The sequence below is a fragment of the Rhinopithecus bieti genome, unplaced genomic scaffold (genome assembly GCF_001698545.2).
Source record: "Rhinopithecus bieti isolate Rb0 unplaced genomic scaffold, ASM169854v2 scaffold_3062, whole genome shotgun sequence".
NCBI lineage: Eukaryota > Metazoa > Chordata > Mammalia > Primates > Cercopithecidae > Rhinopithecus > Rhinopithecus bieti.
The window spans coordinates 2,973,904-2,989,898 of record NW_016804432.1 but is presented as its reverse complement, the minus strand read 5'-3'; the positions used below and the strand labels follow the sequence as shown (position 1 = coordinate 2,989,898).

Genomic DNA, 15,995 nt, shown 5'->3' with positions numbered 1-15,995 from the left:
CATCAGTGACAGACTGGATTAAGAAAATGTGGCACATATACACCATGGAATACTATGCAGCCATAAAAAAGGATGAGTTCGTGTCCTTTGTAGGGACATGGATGCAGCTGGAAACCATCATTCTCAGCAAACTATCACAAGAACAGAAAACCAAATACCGCATGTTCTCACTCATAGGTGGGAATTCAACAATGAGAACACTTGGGCACAGGAAGGGGAACATCACACACCGGGTCCTATTGTGGGGAGGCAGTAGTGGGGAGGGATAGCATTAGGAGATATACCTAATGTAAATGATGAGTTAATTGGTGCAGTACACCAACATGACACATGTATACATATGTAACAAACCTGCACGTTGTACAGATGTACCCTAGAACTTAAAGTATATATATAAAAAAACTTAATTTTATATTTTTAAATAACTTAAAGAATGTAATTGGATTGTTTGTAACTCAAAGAATAAATGCTTTAGGGGATGGATACTCCTTTCTCCATGATATGCTAATTTCATGTTGTATCAAAACATCTCATGTATCCTATAAATATATGCATCTACTATGTACCTACAAATATTTTTAAAAAGAAAGAAAATATTTATTTAACACAAAAGAAGGCAGTAAAGAAGGAATAGGGGAATACAAAGGACAGAAGGCATATAGAAAACAAATACAGACAAGGCAGCTGTAAATCTTACTTTATCACTAATTACATTAAATGTGAGTGGACTAAACACTCCAATCAAAAGGCAGAGATCAGTAGAATGGATAAAATAACAGGATCCAATTTTACACTGTCTACAAGGGACATACTTTAGATTCAAAAACAAGATTGGGTTAAAGTAAAAAAATGGAAAAAGTATATATTATACCATGCAAACAGTAGCAAAAGAGAGCTGAAATGGCTATTCATTTCAGACAAAACAGTTTTTTTTTAAAAAAAGTGTTACTAGAGATAAAGAATAATACTTCATAATGGCAAAGGATCAAACCAATAAGAATATGTAACAAGTATAAATAAGCATACACCTAATAACACATCCCTAAAACATATGAAGCAAAAGTTGAGAGAACTGAAAGGAGAAACAGGTAATTCAACAATAAAAATAGTGGAGCCTTCAACATCCCACTTTCTATAATAGAGCAACTAGACAGAAGATTAACAAGAAAGTAGAAGACTTGAACAGCACTATAAACCAACTAGACCTAACAGACATCTATAGAGCACTCCACCTAATGGCAGAATATATATATTTTTTCAAGAGCACAAGAAGCATTCTCTAGGATAGCCCACACGTTAGGTCAAAAAACAAGTCTCAATAAGTTTAAGAGGACTCATATGATAAAAAAAAAAAAAAAAAAAAAAAATTCTCCAAACACAATGGGATAGAATTAGAAAGAATAACCAAAAAAGTTTGGGAAATTCACAAATATTTGTTAATAAAGCAATACTTCAAGAGTTAAAGAAGAAATCAAAGGGAAATTAGAAAATATTTTGAATGAAAACAAAATACAACATACCAAAATACATTGGATGCAGCAAAAGCAGTACTTAGAAAGAAATTTATGGCTATAAATGCTTACGTTAAAAAAGAAAAATAAGGTCTCAAATCAATAACCTCATCATCCACCTTAAGACCCTAGAAAAAGGAGAGCAAACTACACCTAAAGCAAACAGAAAGGACATAATAAAGACTAGAGGGAGAATAAACAACCTAGAGAAGAGAAAGCAATAGAGAAAATCAACAAAACAAAACTTTGCTTCTTGAAAAGGTAAAATGGGTAATCTTTTAGCTAGTTTTGCTAAGAAAAAAAGAGAGAAGTCTCAAATCATTAAGATAAGAAATGAAAGAGGGGCTTTACTACCAACTTTGTAGAAATAAGATTATAAAGGAATATTATGAATAATGGTATGCCAACAAACTAGGTAACAATTATAGATCATATGTTAGGTCATAAAACAAGTATCAAAACAACTCAAGAATTTTTAAATTACAATAAACTTATAATAATTAGAGAGGTTAAATTAATAATTAAAATATTTCCACAAAGAAAAGCTCAGGAAGAGATGGCTTCACTGGTGAAATTCACCACATGTTTAAAGAAAACTCTTTTTAAAAATGTCAGTCCTTTACAAACTCTTAAAATAAAAAAAAAAGGGGAGACTGCTTCCCAGCTCATTCTATAAGGGTAGCATTGCCCTGACACCAAAACCAATTATTTCACAAGAAAGCTATAGACCCTTATGAATATAGACGCAAAAATTCTCAAAAAATACTAGTAAATCAAATCCAGCAATATTTAAAAGGTATGCACACCATGACTGAATGGCATTTATCCCAATAATGTAAGATTGGATTAACATTCAAAATCAATATATAATATACTATTTTAATAGAATAAAAGACAAAAATCACATGGTTATCTCAATAGACAAAAAGCATTTGACAAAATCCAACATGCTTTCATGCCACTTAACAAACATTTAACAAACTAGAAATAGAAGTGAACTTCCTCAAACTGATAAAAAGACACTTAACAAAAAATGCACAGCTAACATCATAATGGTAAAAGACTGAATGCTTTACTTTTAATATCAGGAATCAGACAAGGATATCGGCTCTCTATTTAACTACTTCTATTTAACAATGTACTGGAGGTTCTAGACATGCAATCAGGCAAGAAAAAGAAATAAAAAGGCATTCAGACTGGAAAGAAAGAAATAAAATTATCTCTATTTGCATGAGATAAAATCCCACATATAGATAATTTTAAGGAATTCATTAAAAAACTATTAGATATAATAAGTTCAACAAGGTTACAGGACATAAGATCAATATAAAAAATTCAGCTGTATTTCTACACACTAACATTGAACAAATCAAAATTAAGAAAACAATTTCATTTACAATAATATCAAAAAGAATAAAACAGGAATAAATGTACCAAAATAAGTGTAAGTCTTTTACACTTAAAACTATAAAACATTGCTGAAAGAAATTAAAGAAGATACAAATAAAGGAAAGACAACTTATATACAGGGGTTGGAATATAATCTTGTTATGATTGCAATACTCTCCAAATTGATTGACAAATTCAGTGCAAGCCCTAAAATAAACTCAGCTACTATTTTTGGAGAGATTGACAAGTTGATTCTAAAATTAATATGGACATACAAGAGATCTAAAATAGTCAAAATGATCTTCAAGATGAAAAACAAAACGTCAAAGGACTCATACTTTAAGATTTTAGAACTTACTTCAAAGATACAGTAACCAAGACAAGGTGATACTGGCATGAAGACATACAGATCAATGGAATAGAGTTGAGAGTCTCATAAACCTATATATCTATGATCAATTGACTTTCCACATGGGAGACAAGACAAATAAATTGGGAAGGAATAGTCTTTTCAACAAAAGATGCTGGAATACTGGATGTTCATGTACAAATGAATGATATTGGACACCTTATCTCACACCATGTACAAAAATTTAACTGAAAGTGGATCAAAGGCCTAGATGCAAATGCTAAAATAATCAAACTCTTAGAAGAACACATGGGCATATGTATTCATGCACTTATATTAAACAATGACTTCTTAGATATAATACCAAAAGCACAAGGAACAAAAGAAAAAATTTATTAATTGAACATCATCAAAATCTAAAACTTTTGTACTTCATTAGACACCATCAAGAAAGTGAGAAGACAACTCAGAATGGAAGCAAATATACACAAATCATAAATCTGATAAGGAAGCTGTATGCAAAGTATACCAAAACTCTTAGAACTCAGCAATAAAAGACAATTAACACAATTGTAAATGATAAGGGACTTGAATAGACTTTCCCTAAATAAGACATACAAATGGCCAATAATCACATGAAAAGATGCATAACATTGTTGCCACTAGGAAAATGCAAATCAAAACTACAATGGGCTGTCTCTCCAAGGAATTGTAAAGCATACTTACTGCAAGGAAGAAGTACAATTACCTCTATTTGCAGATGACATAATTCTGGAATCTCCTAAGATTCCACCAAAAAACTGTTAGACCTAATATATGAATTGAGTAAAATTGCAGGATACAAAATCAACATACAAACACCAGTAGCAGTTTTATATACAAATAATGACCTAACTGAAAAAGAAATTCAGCAAAGAATCCCATTTACTATAGCATAAAATGATACTGAGAAATAACTTTAACCATGGAGGTGAAAGATCTGTACACTGAAAACTATAAATCACTGATGAAAGAAACTGAAGAAAAGACAAATAAATGGAAAGATATCCTATGCTCCTGGATTGGAAGAATTAATATGGTTAAAATATTCATACTGCCCAAAGCATATCCAGATTCAGTACAATACCTATCAAAATTCCACTGTCATTCTTTGCAGAAATAGAAAAAAGCATCCTAAAATTTGTATAAAACCATAAAAGACCCCAAATAGCCAAAACAATACTGAGAAAGAAAAACAAAATTGGAGGCACCACACTTCCTGATTTCAAATTATATTACAAAGCTATAGTAATAAAACAGTGTGATACTGACATAAAAACTGACACACATTCCAGTGGAACAGAATATAGAGCCCAGAAATAAATCCAAATCATGCATGGTCAACTAATTTTTGATGAAAGCACCAACAGGACACAATAGGAAAATGATGGTCCCTTAAATTAATGGTTCTGGGAAAACTGGATTTCCAAATGCAAAAGAAGGAAATTGGACCATTATCTTACACCATACACAAAAATCAACTCAAAATGAAAAAATATCTAAATATAAGACCAAAAACTATAAAATTCCTAGAAGATAACATAGGGGAAAACTCCTGAACAATGCCTTGGTAATGATTTTTTGAATATCACACCAAAAGCTCAGTCTACAAAAGCAAAAGTAAATAAATGAGACTACATCAAATGAAAAAGCTTCTGTATGCCAAAGGAAACAACCAATAAAATGATATAGCAAACTATGGATTGGGAACAAATATTTGCAAACTATATATCTGATAAGGGGTTAACCATTCAAAATTTATAAAGAAGTCATACAACTCAAAAGTGGAAAAACAAATAACCTAATCTAAAAATGGGCAAAAAATCTGAATAGACATTTCTCCAGTGAAGACATTAAAATGGCCAACAGGTACATCAAAAGGTGCTCAACATTATCAACATCATTAATCATCAGGGAAATGCAAATCAAATCCATTGTGAGGTACCACCTCATACCCATTAGGGTGGCTATTATCAAAAAGCCAAAAGATGACAAGTGTTGGTGAAGTTGTGGAGAAAAGAGAACCTTTACACTGTTGGTGGGAATGTAGGTTGGTATGACTATTATAGAAAATAGTATGGGGTTTCTAAAGCAGTTAAACATACAACTACCATATCACCCAGCAATCCCTCTTCTGGGTACATACTTAAAAGAAATGAAATCACCACCTTATAAAGATATCTACTTTCTCATATTCATTGCAGCATTGTTCACAATAGCCAACATATGGAAACAACTACATGCCCATTGATTAATGAATGGATAAAGAAATTTAATATTATCAAGTGGTGCATATATATAATGGAATATTATTCATTCCTAAAAAAGAATGAGATCTTGCCATTTGCCATGACATGGATAAGCCTAGAGGACATTACGCTAGGTGCAACAGGACAGACACAGAAAGAAAAATATTGCATAATCTCATTTATATGTGGAATCTAAAAATTTCAAATATACAGAGATAGAGAACAAAACAGTAGTTACTAGGGGTAGTGGTCAGTGGGAAGGAAATAGGGAGATGTAGGTCTGAGAATACAAAGTAGCAGATATGTAGGATGAACAAGTCTAGAGAAATAATGTACATGAGGACCCTAGGTAATACAATTGTATGGTATGTGGAATTCATGCTAAAGGAGTAGAATTTAGCTGCTCTTGCAACAAAAACAAAGAAATGGGAAAGTGTGAGATGATGGCTATGTTAATTTGTTTCGCTATAGTAACATTTTTACTATCTATATGTATCCCATATGTTGTATACCTTAAATGTACATAATAAAAATCATTTTAAAAAAGAATTTAGCAAATAGAAACAGTGGTAGAGGAGAGAAAAATGATGGTCCAAATATAGAATTATTTGATGTGAATTGTGGCAGAGTTTCTAAGAAAATAAAATTACATAATACATGAAAAACGAAGAGACAAATTGCCCAGCAAGGATATGGACTCATCATGTACTTCAGAAATGGCATAAAGGGAGATAATCAATTATGAGATAGCACTCTTCAAAGGATAAATTTTTAGATCCAAAATAATCTTAAGTAACATGAAGTATGTTTTGGGGTGACTAATGGATGGGATAACCTATAGTATTCTTTAATATTATATGCTTGTTTTGTACACATGAGGGATGCCATAAAGAAAATGAGTCTCCTTTTGCATTACTACTTAAAAGTAGTCATATGGGTCATCATTTTCCAGTGGTCATTCACTTCTTGCCACTATATAATGTTTAGGCTTAGAATTCTGAGCCTGAACAGCATCCTAATTGTAAAAATCATGGCCATTAAAAACAAACAAATTGGCCAGGTACAGTGGCTCACACCTGTAATCTCAGCATTTTGTGAGGCCCAGGTGGGCAGATCACTTGAGGTTCGGAGTTTGAGATCAGCCTGGCCAACATGGCGAAACCCAATCTCTACTAAAAGTACAAAAATTAGCTGGACTTGGTGGCAGGCACCTGTAATCCCAGCTACTCAGGAGGCTGAGGCAGGAGAACCACTTGAACCCAATAGGCAGAGGTTGCCGTGAGCCGAGATTATGCCATTGTACTCCAGCCTCAGCAACAGAATGAGACTCTATCCCCTGCACCCCACAAACAAACAAAAACCACAATTAAATGCTATGCCACATCCACTAAGATGGCTATAACTAGAAGACAGACAGAAAGAAAAATAAGTATAAGCATCAAAAATAAGCATCAAAATGGAACCCTCATTCTTTGTTGGTGCGAATGTAAAATGGTATAGTCACTGTAGAAAACAGTCTGACAGTTGGTCCGAAAGTTAGACACAGAGTTACTACATGACCTAGCAATTCCACTTCTAGGCCTATACCCAAGAGAACCAAAAATTTATGTGCACTCAAAAATTTGTACATGAATGTTCTCAGCAGCATTATTCTTAATAGCCAAAAAAGCAGAAACAACATCAAGTGATGAATAAAGAAAATATGATATATCCAAACAATAGAATGTTATTCATTCACAAAAAAGAATGAAGGAATAAAGTCCATGTACAACATGAATGAATAGTGAAAACATTATGTTAAGTGAAAGAAACCAAACACAAATGGTCACATATTATACAATTCCATTTAAATGAAATGTCCAAAATAGGCAAATTCATTGAGGCAGAAAGTAGATTAGCAGTTGCTAGGGCCTGGGAGGAGGGAAGAGAGCGGAGTGGCTGCTAATAGGTAGAGTTTCTTTTTTGGGGTGATGAAAATGTTCTGGAAGCAGACAGTGGTATGGTTGTACAACCTTGTGAATATACTAAAAACCACTGAATTGAACACCTTAAAAGGTTGATTTTGTGGTATGTGAATTACATCTCAAGAAAAAAAACTTAAAGATAAGAATAATTAGCATAAAGATGATAATTATGCTGCCAAGCAAGAATAACAAAAATTGTTTTGGATAGTTGAATAAATCAAGTGATATATACAAATCAAGTGAAGAATGTCGCTGAAAGGCCTTGGTAGGACCAAATGTGTCTGCATGTGTCCTTGGGATTCCAGGGATATATTGTATTCACTTGTACTAAACAGATGTATAAAAGACTTACATAAACAAACTACTCTCCAAGGTGTCTAATTTGAAGGATAATATGTATTTGAGTGAAGTAGTTCTTGGAATGCTTGTGAAATCCCAGTTTCATACAATCATGGTATTTAATATTAACCAATATTGGTACTGAGTGAGGCCACAAACACTGCATGGGCAAATCAGACAAGGCCTGTAAGTCTAAAGCAGTGTTTTTCACACTGTGGGTCACTGCAAAGTGTAAATCATGAAATCAAGTTTGTGCCTGTCACCAGTCATGAGAGCAGATGTTTTAGTTTTGTTTTTCTTTTCTTAAAAGAATAGATAAGAATATAGATGCATAGTAAAGGTAAGTATAGTTGCATAAAATATTTGTCTTAGATATGTGTGTGTATACTTGTGTGTATATTTATATACACTACCTAGGTTTGGATATTTTTGTCATGGATTTCATTAGAAAAGGTTTGAAAGTCATGATCTAAGGGATACACAATAAAGTCGGCACAGTCAGAATTTACATAAAGACAGTTAGTAATATTCTTTAAAGTAGGGACCATCATTCTCAGCAAACTATCGCAAGAACAGAAAACCAAACACCGCATGTTCTCACTCATAGGTGGGAACTGAACAACGAGATCACTTGGACTCGGGAAGGGGAACATCACACACTGGGGCCTATCATGGGGAGGGAGGAGGGGGGAGGGATTGCATTGGGAGTTATACCTGATGTAAATGACGAGTTGATGGGTGCTGTCAAGTTGATGGGTGCAGCACACCAACATGGCACAAGTATACATATGTAACAAACCTGCACGTTATGCACATGTACCCTAGAACTTAAAGTATAATTAAAAAAAAAAAAAAAAGTAGGGACAGAATTTCTGATTCCCCAAAGCTTCACCAGGGTTGCATGCTTTTGAGTGATAATGTCCAAGTGGGATGAGTCACATAAAACCTTCTGGTGCATGGAGGTGCTCCTCCAGGCCCAGAATCATATTCATAATCTGATGAGGTACTGGAGATCACCTCGTGTAAGCCAGGTACATCTCAGAGTTATAAAGTGTGCAGTATGGGCTGGGTGTGGTTGCTCATGCCTGTAATCCCAGCACTTTGGGAGGCCGAGGCGGGGCGGATCAAGAGGTCAAGAGATTGAGAGCATCCTGGCCAAAATGGTGAAACTCCATCTGTACTAAAAAGACAAAAACTAGCTGAGCGTGGTGGCGCGCCTGTAGTCCCAGCTACTCAGGAGGCTGAGGCAGGAGAATCGCTTGAACTCGGGAGGCAGAGGTTGCAGTGAGCCGAGATCGCCCCACTGCACTCCAGTCTGGCGACAGAGTGAGACTCTGTCTCAAAAAAAAAAAAAAAAAAAAAAAAATTGCAATATGATTGCAGGGTACAATCATAGTACACTTAGGAATAAACAAAATCCTCATTCATCATACTTCATCTCTCCAGGCTAATACAGTCTATTCCAAGTTTATTCCTGAATGTATCATTGCTGCTGGACAAAGACAAAGGATGGTAACCCAGACGTCTCTGAGAGTCGTGCTAACAGACCCTTGGACTAACTATAGAGCTCATCCTGTGGTTTGTCTCACTAGAGCTACGTCTCGTGGAAGTCAATTCTCCTTAAAAGAATGATAGGATTTGAGTCATGGTGGCTGGAAATCTAAAGGAAGAGTTTCAGAGAAGTCAGGAATGGTCACAAACCATTGCTAGAAGGGGTAATCTGTTTTGCAAAACTAGATTCCACACAGATGTGTAAAGGAAAAGGAAATAAAAATCAATAAGGCATTGAAACAGAAGATTCACTCTTCTAACCTAAAATATGCAATGCAGAAAACTAACGTTGAGAAAAGTCACAGGGCTGTCTAATCTTAAAATTTAAAGAAACTCTAAACTCTCTCAGGTGCTTCTCAAAGTTGAGGTATATGTACTCTCAGGGGGAGATGTAGATGAGCTAAGGGGTGGAAAAGCCACAGGAAAAACAAAGCGGTTCTAGGGTCATATTACGTCGTTGAATCTATGATAGCATTGATTGTAAGATGCACTGTTGTTGTCGTCAGCCCACTAAAAGAAAAAAACGTTATGAGGCAAAGCATTATCACTTAAAATATTTTAATCTTATTTTAAAAGATATTTCATATTCGATATAAATTCTATCATATACCATTCTTGAAGGAAAATGTAAAACTATGCAAGTTGATTATACACAAGGGAAAATAAAGAGTGTCACTCTTCTAAATCAGTTCTGATTTCAGAGTCATCAGTGTTCACAGATCTCATCCTCTAAGCCATCAGGATATTAATGATGTAGCATGTATCTTTAAAAGTGTTCTGCTATCATCTCCAGAAATTTCTTCCAGGTTGCTGACACTCTCTTGTAAGTTTTGATGCCGTCACTTACTGAACTTAGTAGAAGATGTCATTGGAGGGTTTTTTAATAAAACCAAACTCATATTCCTTCCTAAAGTGATCTTTCCTTGGTTTGTTGGCTGCAATTTTAAGGGTTGCTAATGTCTAGTCTTGCCAGTAGAAATTCTTTCACTGTGCAGATACATGTCTAAAAATGCACCAACAGCTAACATAACTTGGAAGGTTAAGTAAGACTTCTGGCCATCTTTCCACATGGCTGTACACCACTCACTCATCAGCTCACCTGTCATTCATCTCTATGTGTGTGTATGTGCATGCATGCATGAGTGCACACACATAAGATAACAGCATTGAGTTCAATTTCATTTTCATATAAGAAGGGGTTCAAACTCATACACTAAAATTGCATTCATTTCCCATTTCTGCATATTACTATAAATACAGCAGCTTAAAACAACACCTATTTATTATCTCAGAGGGCTGGAAGTCACAAGTTTATCATGATGTGCTGGATTTGCTGCTCAGGATCTTACAAGACCAAAATCAAGGAACTGACAGAGCTGCACTCCTTTCTGAAGGCTCTGGGGAAGAATGGAGTTCATTCAGATTGTTGGCAGAATTCAACTCCTTGCAGCTGTATGACTGAGGTCCAGGTTTCCTTGACATTTGGCCCTGTCTATATTTAAACCAGCAACATGTGTTGAATCCTACTCGTGCATAACATGTCTCTGATTTTTCCCTTCTGTTGTGCCTCTTCATCTTCCTTTTGTTTCCTCAACTGGGAGAAGGCTCTGTTTTAAGGGTTCACGTGATTACCTTAGACTCACTTAGATAATCCAGAATAATCTTCCTATTTTAACATCAATTGATTAGTAATCTTAATTATCTCTGTAATCTCTGTGGCTTGTAATGTAACGCGAATATATGACAAATGGTGAGGATCTTGGGAGCCAACATTCTGCCTCCCACACTTAGTTAGATATTGTTCAAAATGAAATATGGTTAGAAGTTTTGACCATCTGACATCATGCATGACATCACACTGAAATGCTGTATATTTTGTCATCTGTGTTCTCAACGTTAATTGTTTTAGCGCTTTTGGCATTGGCAGGCACGTCAAAGGACACTGAGGTTTTCTCAGCATTTCCTATTTGACTAAAGTCCTAGTTTTTCCTAAATGAATTACATGTCACTGGATGTTAAGCAGTTTCCAATCAGCTGAAAATTTTTGGCAAATTGATATTCCACACCTTAGTAACAGTCCTGCATCATGCATCAGTTTAGTTATATGAGCCTCTTCTTGTTTTGAAATTTCTTTCATTTATTGTGAGAGCTTTGGCAATTTCTCCTGCCTTCAGTTGCATAATTTGACATGTGTTAGGTGACCCGTGTAGATGTAGTTCAGTAACAAAATATAGCAAACACTTCATCTTCTTGGGAGTTTCTTCCTTCATTGTTGCTTTGAAAGAACATACAGAAATGGGACCAGTTTTCCAAAACAAATATTTTATCACTAATATCAGATTTACACTCCACTTCTTATTTCTATGTTTTTCTGCAAGAACAATAACTTTTCATTTCAATGCCAGACCATACTGTAATCTCACCGGACACACGTATTAACCAGCATTTAAGTCCAATCTATGTAGTACCAACAACGTACAATGCACATTTGAAGAGACAACACAAACAGCCCCGACCAAGTTTGCACATGTGCAGGCAATAGCTGTGTCACCAACTGCCACTAAGACATCATTGGTAGTAAGATACCATCCTGACTTTCAACATGTTCAGTGTTAGAAAAAGTACCTTCAAATCATTGAGCAACTGCTATGTGCCAGGCATTGTGCTCTTTCAGCAATTCTACTGAATTTTCCTAGGTAATCTACTTGCAATTAATAAATGTAATGGCTGAGAGGATTAGTGCCAGGGCCAGGCTAACTGGGTTTCAAATATTACCTCTGTAACTTACTGTGTTACCTTGGACGTATTTCTTAACTCTTATCTGTAATATAGGAAAAAGCGGGATAATTCATGTACAGTACTTAGCACATAGTAAAACTCAAAAATGGTGTCATGTTGTTTCTGTTGTTATTAACTGAGCTAAGAGCTGGATCCTTTTCTTCCCATATGCTCATGAAGCAAATACCTGTATCTTCCCAGATAGTGAAAAAGCATTCATTCTGGAAATAGAATCTCTTTTAGTTCTAATTCCTTATTGTTCTAAAATCTACCAGATTATCTCATCCTGCCTTGAGTGCACTGTTTCACTAAAGGACGGGAGCCATCAATACTCATGATCAGGGAACTCAGAGAAAATACGGTGGTTAAAAAAGGAAACATGTCTTCATAAAAGGTTTAACATTCAGGCTACTCAACACTCTGTCCTCCACTTTATTTATTTATTTATTTTTGTGCATCCCTCTCCCTACATGTACTTGGATGTCTGTGGGTTAACATCTAACAAAAGCTTTAGGAATTAAAAGGTCTATAAAAATGGGGTACACTCGGGGCTGTTTAGGGGCTAGGCAACAGACTATGACACCTGGGGGAGAAAGTGAGCCTTCTTTCCATTTCTGCACAAATTACCCAGCCTTCCCCAGGTTCGTGAAGGTTACCAGTGCATCTAAGACACTGGGGTGTCCAGGGAGCTGTGGCACAGCACTGGTGAGGAGTGCAGTTATGCCCACGGGAATTCTGGAGTGGGCAAGGAAGCCCACATCATAGCACGCTGCTCTGTCATGGCCAGAGGGAGAGGATTTATGGGTGGTCACTTGGAAGAAATGATGAGTCAGTAATAAATTAGATTTTTTTGGTTTGTTTTTTTGTTTTGTTTCGTTTTTTAAATCTTAGGCTGGGCATGGTGGCTCACACCAGCACTTTTGGGAGGCCAAAGCAGGAGGATCCCTTGAGGTCAGGAATTTGAGACCAGCTTGGGCAACACAGTGAGGCCTCTGTCTCTACAAAATAATTTAAAAATTAGCCAGGTGTGGTGGCATGCACTTGTAGTCCTAGCTAATTGGGAGGTTGAGATGGGAGGATCACTTAAGCCCAGGAGTTCAAGGATTACAGTGAACTATGATTGCACCATTGCACTCTTGCCTGGGCAACAGAGTAGGACCCTGTCTTTAAAAAAAGAAATCTTAGAAACTCCAGGAATATTTCAAGGATGGCTTTTACAAGGGACTAGGGTCCTTATGCTACACTACACAGGAGAAATGTTTAAGCAGCCAAATATATAAATTATAACTATTAATGTGACTCTGTTTATTTAAAGCCATAGTCTGGAGGCCTGGTAAAATCTGGTTATTTTTATATTATAGTCTTAACCCACTCCCACCACTGTTCATTGCCCTTGAGATCCTTGAGGACAGAGACTGCTAATAAAAAAAAAAAAATTTCTGTAGCCCTATCACCTAGCAGAAGATTCAGCACAGAGTAAGTACTCAATATATGACTGTTAAAGGAAGGAATAACTGCCTCCAAGGAACAAATTTAGAATAAACAGATAGAAGTTATAGGAACATAATTCAACATAAAATGCCTTTCTAACTACTAGAACCCCTTATAAATGCAAGAAGTCTATCATGACATAGTGAGAATCTTGTCACTAGAGATGTTGCCAGTGATACCCTGGAAGAGGAGCACACCTCACGGAGGGAGATAGATCAAATCATTTCCAGCTCTTGAACTGGTTGGTACTTATTGCATGGAGACCAACAGGAGACTAGTTACGACAAAGCTGTAAAAGATACTAAGCAGAAGTGATGAGTCAGCACAACTGGTTTTTATTAAAAAATGGCTTCAAGGACTATCTATACAAATCAGCAAGCCTCAAACCAGAGTTCATCAGAATTGAAATAGTACCCTGAAACATTGTTACAAGGAGCCATAGAAATTGTCTTCTAAAAACTACACTATTATAACTGACTGATGTTCAGAGGACTGAAGTATCTAATAGACATCATCTATAGTGAAGATGTTAAATGATGAAAGGTTAAAGGAAAGATCAGGCTGTGAGATCAGGCTGTGAGATCAGGCTGTGAGATCAGGCTGTGATTTGTAGACTCATAGCCCATTTCAATGTCCCTTCCATGTCACTGTGAAGTAAATTCTGGAGTCACTTGTCTTGGATCCTTTAACTTCCAATAAATGACTGAAGGAACTCAGATCTATACAAGGAAAATTACTGGACAATGATGGAAAGGTCTTCTGAGATAAATGAACATTCTACATTAATTTAAAAGCTATAAATAGAATGATGAATAGGACTATCTCATAATGTCAAAGTTCAAAGGCACTTTTCAAATGTCTCTTTAAAGAAAACTTGACCTTTCTTTCTTTCTTTTATTATCAGAAAGTTTGCCAAGGGCAGTCTAGGTCTTGGGTCATTTCATTTTGACATGGAAGTTCTCTCAGCATTAAAAATAATTAAAAAACAGAAGTATTTAACTCTGAAGTGACCATGAGAACGTGTTCAGCAGTATAAAAAAATAACAATATTGAAGCATTAGGACTTCAAAGTTTGTGTTTTAATAACTCCATAAAACTTTCCCCTCGTATATGAGAGATAGCTAAAGATATCAGCATGAACAGATATTTTTCTATTGTATTTCATATTGTTTTACAACATTAAATTTAGGAAAATTGCTGAGTATACCACTAGTAACTTTCTATGCTTAAATATCTTTGTTGGGTATAGATTAGCTGGCATTAAATATAGATGTGAACATAAATAAATTTTTATGAATATAAAACCTCTTACCAAAGAACTCTTTTTCCCAGTTCAACTCCCATTTTAAAGTATTATTTACAGACAGTAAAATTCACCCTTTTGGGGGTAGATTTCTGCAAGTTTTGACAAATACAGTTGTATAATCACCACTGCAAGCAAGACACAGAGTGTTTCCATCTCAACCCTCTACCCCTTTGAAGTCAACCCCTCTCTTCATCTCCTGCCCTTGGCAATTACTGATTTGCCTTCTCTTCCTATCATTTTGAAGTTTTAAGAATGTCCTGTAAATGGAGTTATATAGTATGTAGCAAAGGCCTTTTTTAAACTTCGTGCCCTTGATAAAACTAATTTCCTTTTATTTTATTTACTAGTTTCTATTTCCTGAATTTAAAGCAATAATAGATATAAAAATCAAATTACTTTTGAGTATTACATCTTGAAATAGGTATTACCCAGAGGGCCTTTAGAACTTACAGACCTTTAGGACTTCACTTCCAAAGTACTGAATCAGAATCTCTCAGTGTGTGTCCTGAGATTTTAGTTTCTACTAAACTTTCTAAGCCTAATTCTGACTGACCCATTAGATTTAAGAAACATTAACCCGACAGGTATTCACTAGATGAGATCAACAACCAGATTTTAAATGACGTGTAGCTATGGAATCAAAGTTCAGAAGTTGGGAGAGTCTTATCTAGGTGATCTTGTCCTTGGTGGCTACCACTTACTGGCTGCAAGGCCTCAAATAAGTTACTTAAACTTGATGAACCTTGGTTTTCTCTTTTATAACATGGGGAGAATGCCTACTTCAAAAGATTGTTTGGGGGATTAAATGCTTATAAATCATTTAGCGTGCTACATGGAACACATAGCAGTCAAATAATTCAGGTTGCTCATATTTTAGTATCAATATCATCATCATTGTCATCATCATCATACTGCCCTGAGTGCTTTATGATTCTTTCTCCATGTCTGCATTTTGGTTAATTTCACTATTTTTTAACCCTTCCTCTAGAGGCGGCCACAGAGAATTTTTGTAGCAACACAGCTATTATT

At 35.5% G+C, this 15,995-nt stretch overlaps 1 protein-coding gene across 2 annotated transcripts in view; it reads right to left on the bottom strand.

Annotated features, from left to right (window-relative positions):
- The window catches only part of PDE11A (phosphodiesterase 11A), a 466,948-nt gene that overhangs the window by 248,113 nt on the left and 202,840 nt on the right, over positions 1-15,995 (bottom strand). The gene's annotated exons all lie outside the window — the stretch shown is intronic.